The sequence below is a fragment of the Pollicipes pollicipes genome, unplaced genomic scaffold, assembly GCF_011947565.3.
Source record: "Pollicipes pollicipes isolate AB1234 unplaced genomic scaffold, Ppol_2.1 Scaffold_7261;HRSCAF=8764_pilon_pilon_pilon, whole genome shotgun sequence".
NCBI classification, from domain to species: domain Eukaryota; kingdom Metazoa; phylum Arthropoda; class Thecostraca; order Pollicipedomorpha; family Pollicipedidae; genus Pollicipes; species Pollicipes pollicipes.
Genome location: NW_023597054.1, coordinates 25,362,177 through 25,374,425, shown reverse-complemented (window position 1 = coordinate 25,374,425; position 12,249 = coordinate 25,362,177).

Genomic DNA, 12,249 nt, shown 5'->3' with positions numbered 1-12,249 from the left:
TGCTCACCCTCCCCTAGGCCGGTGCTCGGTCTGCGGTCCGCCATGACCGGCAGAACCTGAGCCATCCAGCCAACACGACATGACTGCCGGCTGAGTACGGAGTTCAGCGCAGGCCTAGGCTCTACCAGGCTGTTTCGAAACAGCTGTGAGAGGTATTCCGCAGATAAGACACTGCTGTCGGCAATTACGGACGCATTCGTGGGGGCTTCAGCGGATTACATAACTGGTACACTGACATTGCTGCGCTTGTCGTTCCGAGACAAAACGCACAGTTTCCGAGGGCTGGTGCATTATCAGCACTCTCACGGTGTCATGTTCATTTTCGCACCACTTTACTTTCCCTGAAGGCCCGGTGTTGTTTGTATGCCTATTGCACAAGATTGTCTGCCGTTCTGAGACGCCCATGTGTGCCTCGGCCGGGTCCGGTACCACCAGTCTACCAAGGCTCCCCGTATTTAGCTAGGGCGTAGGTGACAACGGTAAAAAGCTTCGTGTCACTGATAAGCCACCTAGGATGACACGAGTTTCCACGAAGGTTTCCGTCAATCACTCAGCGACAGTGAAAAATAATGCAAACGTGGTGGCAGGACAAGCTGATTTTCAGGCTCAGACACACCAATGCTTGACGGGGCTCAGAAATCATGGGACGTTATAATAACCGCAGCGCTCGGCTCGCCAACTATGCTGAACATCGCTCACAATCAGACGCAAATATGTGGGCATGAATGCATGCAGAAAGTATGTGTCATCACTGGTTTTACAGGCTCCTTCGCATATCAAGGGGATTAATTTTGGCAATTAACTTAACAGCGGAATATTTGGCACACTTCAAGACATAAACGATGTTATCCGTGCTTAAGGGAGGGTGATTACGTGGAGAGATTCAGGCACGCAAGACGTGCTGCTGCTTGTTTTTTGTTTGTTTGTTTGTTTAGCTTTTGTTTAGTTTTTTATCAGTGGGTGGTGTAAGGCACCTACCGGTGTGTATCTGACCTGGTGCTGCTGAACTGTTATCAGTCGACTCCAATCCTTATTGAGGTAATGCAGAGACTGTCTGTCTGTCATTGGCGCTTTACGACGCACTCAGCTGCTGAGGCTGCACCGCTACCCCGCAGTAGAGGGATTAGTGACTAAGGGGTCCTACAGTGGACGCAATATGTCAGCGTTAAAATTAGATCCTTGCGGAGCGGTCTGACAAGCGGGCGGTCTTCCCACGTCCGCATTCATTTTGATAGAAGTTAATTTTGTCCACATATGATTTAAAGCGATATTGATAACCATTAATGTACCCAAACAGCGACTATGTTGCATGTGTATTGACCCGTCATAAGTTCATGCAACGTTCCGTTCACAATGTGTTGCATTGATTTTCGACATGCCAATTAATGATTGCGGAACGCCATATCCAGCAATCCATGAGCAAAAATGCGACGACCTACCATGGGCAAAATAACGAGCAATCAAGTAATTATTCATCCTTGACCCTCAATTTCACGATCGGATGAGGTCGGGGTTTACGCAGCAAGCGCTGCTTAGCGTGGGCGCTGATCCCACGCTAAGCAGAGGTCCATCCAAAATCCATCCAAATAAAAATCTAGGGCTAAGTTTTCATTTTAAGCAGAAGCATCGCCAGGTCCCGCAGTGCATCCTCACGCCAGGGGGCCAGGCGCGGCGCACAGAACGGCACCAGTCCGCGGCGGCGTCCAGACGGAGTAGATACGGAGTTGCTCACTGTGGGTAGGCTCGTAAACGGTTGGGATGACGCGTTGCTGCTCCGAGATTCTGATAGTGAGAACGATTCAATACATAGTGCTTTGGGTGTCCGTGTGGATTGCCTCACAAGCGAGAGCATGCGTGCGAGGGCTGGGTTGTGCATTTCGTTCAAGTAGAGGATCCACCCATGTATTGTAAGGAACTTGGGAGTTCACGCGGACTACAGAGGAGCTTGGATCTGGAGCAGAATACAACAAAGGTACCCACGGGAATGGGTACGGAAGTAGCAATGACCCTCTGCCGCCACGCCTTACCAAGCGCTTTACTTCCCACACACCGCCATATGTACTGCATCGCGGCCCACGTTTGCTCTAGATGGCTTTCAATCCGTAAAGCCGTGCTGCTTACGGTTCACTTGCATACACGGACGGAGGCAGAAGTAAACAGCTGTGTAAATTTTGCAAGCCATAGCCTGCGTAAGAGAGCAATAATGCAGCTGCGGAACTTGCCTGAACCATCGTGATGAGTTCGGAGTCGTTACGCTGTGTTATTGACCTTCCAGCTACGATGGATGCTCGTTCAAGGGTGTTATCAACCGATACAAATGCAAGTTCCTTGTTAAATTTGTCTCATAATTCGCTGCCAAGTTTTGCCTTTACGCGATCCACGCGTGATACGGAACGCGTATTCCCGGGTGGTATTTTCATTATGGTCGCGTTTTGGTACAGGGGTGACGGCTCAAAAAGTGCGAAAGTAACAGTACGCAACTGTTTGACATGATATACACATACTTACCGGTTGGAAGAACTACCCAATCATAAGTTGTGTACACTTTGTGATATAGTTGTTGTACTAAGATCATAAGTTAGCATTGATGCTTCGCGCGATTTATTCCTGGAGTCCGTTGTTTCGCTGCCAACTTACAGACTCTCCCAAATTCCACCAAAGGGGTTTCCTTGCCTTCAGGAGTGTTCTCCACGATGATTCTGGCTTCTTTGTCCGCGGCTCGCTTTCATCCCGTGTTTCTGAGCTGCGCAGGCCTACATCGCGTTTTTAAAGCGATCTGCGTTAAGGTACCCCGCGCACAGCAAGCGTTCGCCAGACATCACAACACGCCCCGGCGGATCGGTCCGACTTCAGCTGTCTCAACCGAAAACAAAACATCACGACGGTCGCCCACGAGATGCCGGTGACGTGCTGAAAACCCGCCTCCTGCGAGCCTGCAAAGCATCCTAACCGAGACGACGACGGCGTGACTAACAACACCGAGTCCCGTCAGCCTCGTCGCGGATGACAGCTTGGCCTTGGCCAGGATTACCGCGCATCACTTCCTTCAGTTTCACCCCAGATGAAACACTTTGCAGGTTTTCAATCCCCTGTTTTTTTAGCTTCAGACTGCATGCACAGCCCGGCATACTTCGCATGATTTTCGTTGGGAACGAGAAAATCAGGTGGCTCAGCGTGCTTCGGTGCTGCCGCTTTCGGCTGCCGGCGGCGGCGGTAGGCCGGCGCTGCTTGCGGCAGCGCGACGTCGCGTGATCGTTCCTGTTTCAGCTTCGCGATGGCCACGGCCGATATGTTGCCTTCGTGAACCCCGCGCCCGACGACAGAGTTGGTTGCCCAAGACCAGGATAAAAACGTCATGGAAAAGGGCGCTTTACTGTTTATTCGTGGTAAAGAAGATTGCTCGGTTTTCCTGGCTGCTCCGATCGAAGCCACGGAGGACGTAATCAATGTAGTTCATATATTAGGGCATGTCGGAGTTGAACTTGGAACTCTTTTGGTATCTAAGCCATGTATAATTGCTAAAATTATGATGAAACAAGCCCAAGTGTAGAGCGAAGTTCAAGGGTGGTAACAGGGGGCATGTGCCAACCCTCCACTCGTCATATTTTTGCACGCATTTATTTGCATACAAATGAATGTCGACACTTGCAGAATTGCAGCCTCGTGAAAATGTCCCTGCATATACATCAGCCGAAGCGCGACTGTTTTGCACTGCGTAGGAGCAAACGCTTATGCTGCTTTCAGTTATGTTGGTTGTGATATCTAACGAATTGAGAAAGCTCTTGTAAAACAATGTTCGAACTGAGCCATAAAATGTTTCTTGTATTTAGCTTGTAAGTGATCAATCACATGCAGACGTTACCTAAGCTATTGCATGTATGTAAAATATTTTGTTCAGTTTGTTCATTGACAACATAAAGTTAGAAACAGAAAGAGCCATCTTGAAGGCTTTCGATACTGTTTACAATCCTACCCTTCTCAAGACCTAAGCCCCTCCAGTGTCTAGGCTAAGCGCCCACGAAAATTAGGAGAGTATCTCGGGGAGAATATTTCAGAGTCACCTTGGCATTCATGACGCCCTAATCAGATAATTCAAATCCTACCATTTCATAAGCTATGCGGCAAGGAGGCTCAAAAAATTGTTGAAGCTTTCATGTCAGGCGTCCGTGAACGCAATTTCCAGATGTATCGGCCGTCATTGGCCCTCAGTCAGTATTGTGCATATAATTATGATGCAATCAAGCCATGACGCATTGAGGAACATGCTTGCTAAACACAGAATTGTGTTGTCTAGAACAATCTTTTCCACTTAAAAATACACCAATAGTTATAACTGAGCTGGTTTCATCATGTCTCATGCTTCTTTCAGTGTCCTGAAATGTGGAACATTCCCTTTATAGCCAGTCGGTGCAAGTGATTGCTGCCTGAAACGTTTCACTGTCTGTATTAGTGAGCCTGCCGCACCATCGGTCTTTGCCGAACGAGGCTCCAAAAAAGAGGCAACAGTGCGTTGCAGGATAACAGTCACAATTCTTGCCCATTCAGCTGGTCTCGTTCATTCGGCTCTGTGCCAGTGGCGGGTAAAAACACGACTGCGCGGAGGAGTCAACCCAAGGCCTTCGTCGGCTCATTTTTCGCAGCGAACTGACAAAGCGCGGTGGGCCAGCCTTGCTCAGTCCGTCCCACGGTGCTGCCCGGCTCGCCTTCGGTCTCGGTGCTGCCTGCACCCCACTGTGCCCTCGGGCGGCAGACAGAGCTGGGTCCGGGTTCAGCGCCGGCCCATCAGATGACGTCATACCGGTGTGTATGAGGTCATCAGAGCCGGCCCATCGGGTGCCGTCGCACGGGCGTGCATGAGGTCATCATTGCGGGGGCCGAGCGTGCCCACTGCGTGCCGCAGGTCGGCTGGGCTGGGCTGGCGACCGTGGCGTACCGCGCAGCGCCGTGGGCGATGCCTTGTGAGCTTGATAACCATGCAGCTTGGGACAGTGTTGCATAATCCGCTAAGTGGTGTCCAGTCGCGAAAACGAAGGCCACCATCGCGAACATTCTACGATTGTTTTAGTGCGATTGCCTCGATTCCAATTTGATCGTGTGGCATGCAGCCACATTTTTCCAAATAACTGATGCTCCGAATAAATATCACCAACAGGCAGCTAGAAACAACAAAATTCCCCAAAAGATCCGTAGCATCTTAGGCAACACTCCTAGTTGTGCCCGGGCAAGAACACAGTCGCAGCCGTGAGTGCCAGCAGTCCATAACGCCCGGCCCGTGGGCGTATGGCGGCCACCATAAATGTCTGCTGCACATGAACATATAAATGCCTCGTTTGCGCTTACTTGCATGTGCCCTATTCGCGGGTGCCAGTATGGTGGGATCATTTCACAACCAGTTCGTTCACTTCGTACCAGGAGTGGTGCATGGTGCACATCACGACCCTGTCATGCCGTAATCCGTCGTGACAATGCGTCATTGACGGGATCTGGACAAATGTTCTTACACCAACGTTTGCGGTCGCTTACGGGCGAGGAGGCGGAAGGAGCTCCGCTCTTCCGCGCGATAAAGTGACAGGTCTGGCTTGCTGTGGTCGACACGTTGGGCTGATTAGATCGATGTTTTCAGAAGTTCGAAGTCGCTCACACTGAGAACTGGCCGGGCCAGGAGAGACACGGCTTAGCTGGTAGCGCTTCGGAATTTGGCTTGGGAGACCTGGGTCCGAATCCCGGATGGAGTTGAGACGGCCAGCTGACTGCCGGGATTGGGGTTTGCCGGAGATTGGGGTTTGCCGGAGATTGAGGCTTGCCGGGATTGGCGGTGTTGACCAGCGCAGCGCGCAACACGCCTTTGGAACAACTGCTGTGTTGGAGTGCACGGCGACGTGACGAGCATGGGGCACCGCTGGATGCCAAATCTGGACCGATTAAGCAGCAGGCCAGGTGTTCAGAATGCACGCGGATCTGAATGAAACGGATGACGACATAGTTCTTTATGAAAGGAGCAGCCTTGAAGCGGTATGACTGATGGCTTTCGTCATGTTCGCGGGCACATGCGCAAACGCATATGTTGTAATAACGAACCGCGCGTTTTCACGAGGGAGGGTCAGTCAAATATACGTTCATCCACATTTCTCAGCATGATGTGAGCAAAAAAGGATTTGGCGTCGATTTTTCAAAACCTCAAAACCTCAAAACGTCGATTTTTCTCCTAAACCCAACCCAAGTAACCCAAGCTTGCGCGGTAACGCCTTTTAGCTAGCGCATCCTAGCGTATTGCAGGCCACGATTTTCGACCCAAGAACTCCCAACTGATAAATCAGATTTGCAAGCGAATTTCTCCCATTTATCACCGCATGTCAGTGATTATCTTCCCGGAACAGGACAGGATTTCCTATCCGTCTGTCCCCGCACCCACGACGATCCACACTACGATTCACGCATTGTCGTGACCGGTTAGCGTGAAGCGTTACCCATTAACGCCAGTTACCTGAAATGGGACTGCGTCGTGACAGGCAACCAACAAATGACGAAACCCAAATGCCAGTACTTCACAAACGCACTCCAACTGCAACCTGATCAGTGTGGTACAGGAGGCTCCGCAGGCGTCTGTTACAGACGTCAGGGCAATGCTCCCGGCCGTCCTCCAAATGTTTCCAATTAGCGAACCTGCCAGGAGCTGAAATACAGAGAATTGGTCGCCCTTACGTTTAGCTTAATGGTGGCGGGCTTGATGAGCTCGACCGTCTAAAAAGCCTCAGCTGTAATAAGCCCAATTACGGAGCACTGAAGGTCGGGTCATAGACTCAGAAGCACGATTTGGAGTGCGCTGACCACAAACTGGTTGCAACCGGCCGTCTACTTAAAGCAACAAGACTCCGGAACATATTGCATGCAGCCTGGAAAATTAATTCTCTGCGGGGGAAGACTTTTCGTCTTCGCCAGGCGAGCAGTAGCACAGACCACATGCTCACAGTGTGTTCAGACTAAAGTATGTCGACTGTAAGCAAAAATGGCATTGGCGCGCCGCTGAAATACCGATTAAAATGTGCCTTGGTGGCCTTATCTTGATTCGTGATCCCGAAGAGACGGGGAGCGGCTCAGATCATCCTGAGGTTTTCCTGCACAAAACTCACGCACAAATGGAGGCAAGTTCTTGAAGTTTTAAGACTTTTACAAACCTTACATTGCACGCTTGATTGTAATTGTTGCTTGAAGATCACATACTCGAAGGCATACGTTTAGAAGCAAACGCTTAGAAGTTAAGACTTACTTTTCAGGCTTCTTAGATTTCTGGTAGACTTTCAGAGCACTACTGGAACGGAAAGCACAGCAGCACCGTGGCTGAGGGAACAGGATGGAGAACGAGTAGTCCATCGACACGGAGTTCGAATTTCAGATAGACTAATCTGATATTCAGACCATGCACGTGGTTGCCAGCTACCAGCTGGTTAGAGAGAGCCAAGCTTGCAGACGGGTACCCGACAAAAAACATTGTGCGACACGAGGGATGTCGTTACACGATCTTTATGGTAAAGGCCGGGGCAGAATGGTCATTTGAAGTGGAGTACCTCTAATTCGGCATTGGGTTCCTGGTACGGGTATCAGGCTCATCTTAGCATGCGTTCGCAGCTTAGTGCTCCCATGCAAGGCTTTCGGGACACATTTCTTTTAAAAAAACAGCACCACGCATCAGGCTGATCATGTGTCCCCGTCTTGTCATATGCCCGTTAGGCATTATAGCCAGACTTATGTAAGACTTTTTTTTAGCCGGCTCACGACCGACACACATATTGTGGGTACAATTTATTTTAGACATTTTTTGTAATAATCATATAATCATACGTTTAGCATAGTTAACCCAGTAGCAGCATCTTATTTTATATCAAGTTTATTTATATATAAGTATATATAAGTATATATATATAAGTATATATATAAGTATATATAACAAGCGTGATTAATAATCCAGCCTTATACTCTTCCCTCCCCCCCCCCCATACGTAAAAGGAATCCAAGCTGTATAATATAACTAGTATATAGAACGTTACACCAGGTCCCATAACAACCTGCGACTACATCTGTTATTAATCCGAACAAGCGACGGCGGCCGAAAACCGGCGAGCGTCACTCTTCTCCGCACCGCGCTACCCACCAACACCGCGTACCGGCTACCGAAGCTGCCAAAACTCGGCTGCCAGTCCCGCCAACGTAGAGGTGCCGCCGTCCATACGCCAGTCCCTGGGACATACAGGTTAAACTGTAAGTGGCGATTCGTTGCACGCTAGCAAGCAAAGATTAGCACGATACATCAGCGAAAACAAAATAATCCTGTCAGCCGTCAGACATTGCCCACAAAATCAGTCAGTCAACACCGACCTACCCGCCAAGTCAGAGACCGGTGATAATGGCTGCGTTTTGGTCCTCGGAAAACAAAGACCGCAGGTGGCAATGAGCTTTCAGCGTTAACAACCCATATCCATTCATAGTCGAGTTCACTTCACCAACTCCACGGCAAGCTTTTACAGTAACAAAGGTAGTTTATATCAACCGCCGTGCGATTTCCAAACAAACCAGCATCACGTTAACTCTCATGTTAGCGGCACATATTTGAGCAGTACGACAAGGCTTTAAACAGACCACAGCAAAATCAAGCGCTGACAGAAGTACATCGACGGAACAGAACCTAGACAATCTGGATCAGGTCTCGATCAGCATGACTCAAAACCCATACCGATCAGGCGGACGTCTGACACGCCGCGACACGCACGGCGTCGGAACTGGAGGTTCCGCGCTCGTGGCAAACCCAACCTGGTCATGAAATGAGACAGACATCTGATCGGAGGTTGATTCGAGGTCACCGGAACGGTCATTAGGCCCGCGGCCTTCATTGCATTCGCACCCAGCGGTAGCACGACGTTCACAACTGCGGGCTCGTCCGAACATTTGGCAGGCTCATGATGGTCAGTTCAGGCGATCTGGAACCAGCGGCAGGTTCACGCTCGCCCAACTGAGGCGTCACGGCAGCTCGGGGAAAAGGACGGGGCTTAAGCCTGTTGTGGTGTACCAACAGTATTTGTCTACCGTTCTCAAGGCGTTCCCTGTAATTGAGCTCGCCCGATTTGGCCACGACAGCGGGCTTCCATGGCCGGATGAGCTCAAAGCACTCTGCCGTTCAAAGGTAAATCCCATGTGTTCATTTCTAGTCATTTTGAGCTTTTATATCATCTGATTCGTCTTCGCATACTGTATTCGGATATTTGAACTGTTTGTCGCAACTTTCACAAGCTTTTAGCTAAAGGAATGGGCTAAGAGTTTGCGAAAATTTCAACTGATTGTTTAGATGGCTAAAGTCACCATGAGTCAAATGAGTCGAATGACTATCTGGCTGATAAGCAAACTCGTTTGGCTCACGCTCGTGCAACCCTTTTTCTGGCACTGCTCTCGTCTGACCTGCTGATAGCAAACTGATACGCTTTGCGCAGACCCGCCCATGGGCGGCCAACATGGATCTGGATTGGACTAGAGTTAGATTTATTGCATTTCTTTTTACTTGCATTTGTGGCGCAGTGCCATGCACGATCCTCACCCAGCGACGGCCGTCGCGATCCTTCAGTCCTTGCGCGTCCCGCACCATCCCGACCTCGTCGCCCGGTCACGTGACCTACCACCGTCGGCTACGGGCGGGAGCCCGCTGACCCAGGGCCACGCAACAGGTTTCAGCGCCGCGTATTGATTAGGCCGCCGTGCGCCACTTTACCCGCATTTCAGGGCTACTTACTTTGAACGCCAAATTATCACTTGCAAGTCGTGTGTTGCTTGGAAATAGTTACGAGTCATATTAGACCAGTGTTGTGACAATTGCCATTGAAAAATATGATCAACCCTTGGATTAGAGCCCTTGGGCTATGCAGGTATTACGCAACATTTCATCGAGTTCTGTATAGGGCATAGGAATGTAGCACAACTGTTCAATGTAATATCCTCTGGTTCCTAGCTGAAATTTGACAAACTTAAGTTCAGAATCAACAATATCGTATTCGCTGCCGAGATATTATGATAGCAAATTTTGCGTAGATTTCGCAAAAAGTCTAATAATGTGATCCGTATGTACTAACGCTGCATACTGTTCAATTCGTCTTTTGCAAAGAGCTGTTCATTTGTGCGAGGTATGCTGTGTATCCCCATGTTCTCATTTTAATTTGAGCCATATGACTCACTGAAATAAAGTTGTTAAAATGATTGGCTCACGTTTCAGCTGATGAAATTTACGAAGAATGCGATCCAGCTGATGACTCAAAGCGGCTTTCCCCCCGTCAGCCTACTCAGCCCACGACTCACCCCAGAACGACTGACTGATGAGCCGATTTATGATACAGCTAGAGTCAAACACATGTCTGATTGCACTCGCATCAACGTCTCCGTCTGACTAAGTTTCGTCACGGTTCAAGGCTTTGCAAAGAGAACTGCAATGGGGATCGCAATCCCTCTTCCGAGGTTGAACTGATAGGATAACTGGATTGCAATTCAGGAAACTGGATTGCAATTCCAATTCGTTTACAAGAGACTTGAGCTGTTGACTGCAACCCGTATTGAAAAGATCCACCACCTTGCTATTTCCTTTTTTATTTCTTATTTTATTTTTGGCATTTCGTGACGTGATCATGAGAACGGTGCCGCGAAAGTAGTGATCCGCTTACAGTCTGGTTCGCCATGTACGTGCAAAGGCATGGCTTCAGCGAAAAGACGAACTCCCAATAGGACATGACCTATACCGCATACTGCGTAGTAGTAGCAAGTACACATAAGAAGGCAGTGCGTGATGTCTTGGACGTCTAAATGTGTATTTCAAACGTTGGCATTTTGACATTTCTGGGCAGTGATTACTCATGGCGAACCGACCCGGGTCCCGCGTCGGGATTCCTAGATCAGGTCCGTGACATGTGACGCACGATGGGATACGCGCGTCACAGATCAGCCTGGAGGGATGCTGCTGCAAAAATGGACTGTTCCAGTAATTTGTTCAGGGCAGGTCCATCCAGGTCTGCACATGACGTCATATCCGACGTCTTAGTCTTGGAGCATGTCATGCGACTCCTCGACCCGTTTTGACTATTAGTGGGGAGACGACGAAAATAGCGCTATGGACGGCTACGATATGTTCGATAAGCGAAGATACCGTTTTTCAGAGGGCGCACCTCGCCCTGGAGGCAGCGATGGCTGTCTCGAGGCGCTGCCCGCGTGTGCACCTTATGTAACCTGTCAGTGGACGCGTCGGCGTCAGGGCGGCGGCCACGCCACCTGGAGGGGAAAGGACCGGAAGGGCGACCTCCCGGCTACACGGCCCCAGGACCAGTCTGCAGAGGCAAGGATGGCGATTAAAAAAATAACGTTAGAGGGAGCGCTCCGCATTTAGGTGGGGTTTTGAACTGAAATAGCCTTGTTGAAGACCTTTCGTTGCTGTTCACAATCCCGCACTTCTTGAGACCTAAGTCCATCTAGTTCCTGAGGTATACGCCCACTAAAATGGGACAAGGGATATCGGGGGGCGAGTTTTTCAAAGTCACCTTACCAGTCATGACGTCATAATGATATCATCCAAGTACTGCCATTTCGCAAGCCATGTGGCGATCAAGGCCAAGTAAAATATACTTGTCGAGGCGTTAATATCTGACGTTCGTGAGCGCGATTTCCAGAAATAACGGCCGCCAATTGGCTCTCAATCAATGTGGTGCGGGGTACGATTATGTTATCAAACCACGACGTATAGAGAAGCGCATTTATTATACAGCGAACTGTGCTGTCTAGAGTGTGATGCCTAGAGCGGTCTTTTACATTACATACACACGAGGGTGCACACTCACTTTGGCGCAGCATCCAGTCAGCAGAACTCGAACTAAGAGCTTCATCCGAGCCACAGTGAAGCTCAAGCAGCGCTCGTGGACTCCAGTCTGATGTGGGTGATCTCCACGACATGCCGTGTTTAACGAGACGGCCCAGGGCGGATGGGGGTTCCAGATGCTTCAGCATCGGCGGTGGGGGGTGGCCGGCGGCGGCCGAGGCCCAGCCGGAGACGTCATTGGGCTAGGTGGTGGTGGGACACCCATCTGCGACGACTGGCTTTTCCCCGAGAAGGAGGCCTCAGCGGGCGCCTCAACGGACCGCGTGGACGCGTTCGGTCCCGAAGAGAAAGGCACCTCGCTATCCTCGGCGGGGGTTTCCGTACCGCGCTAGGTGACCGTGATAGGCATAGCG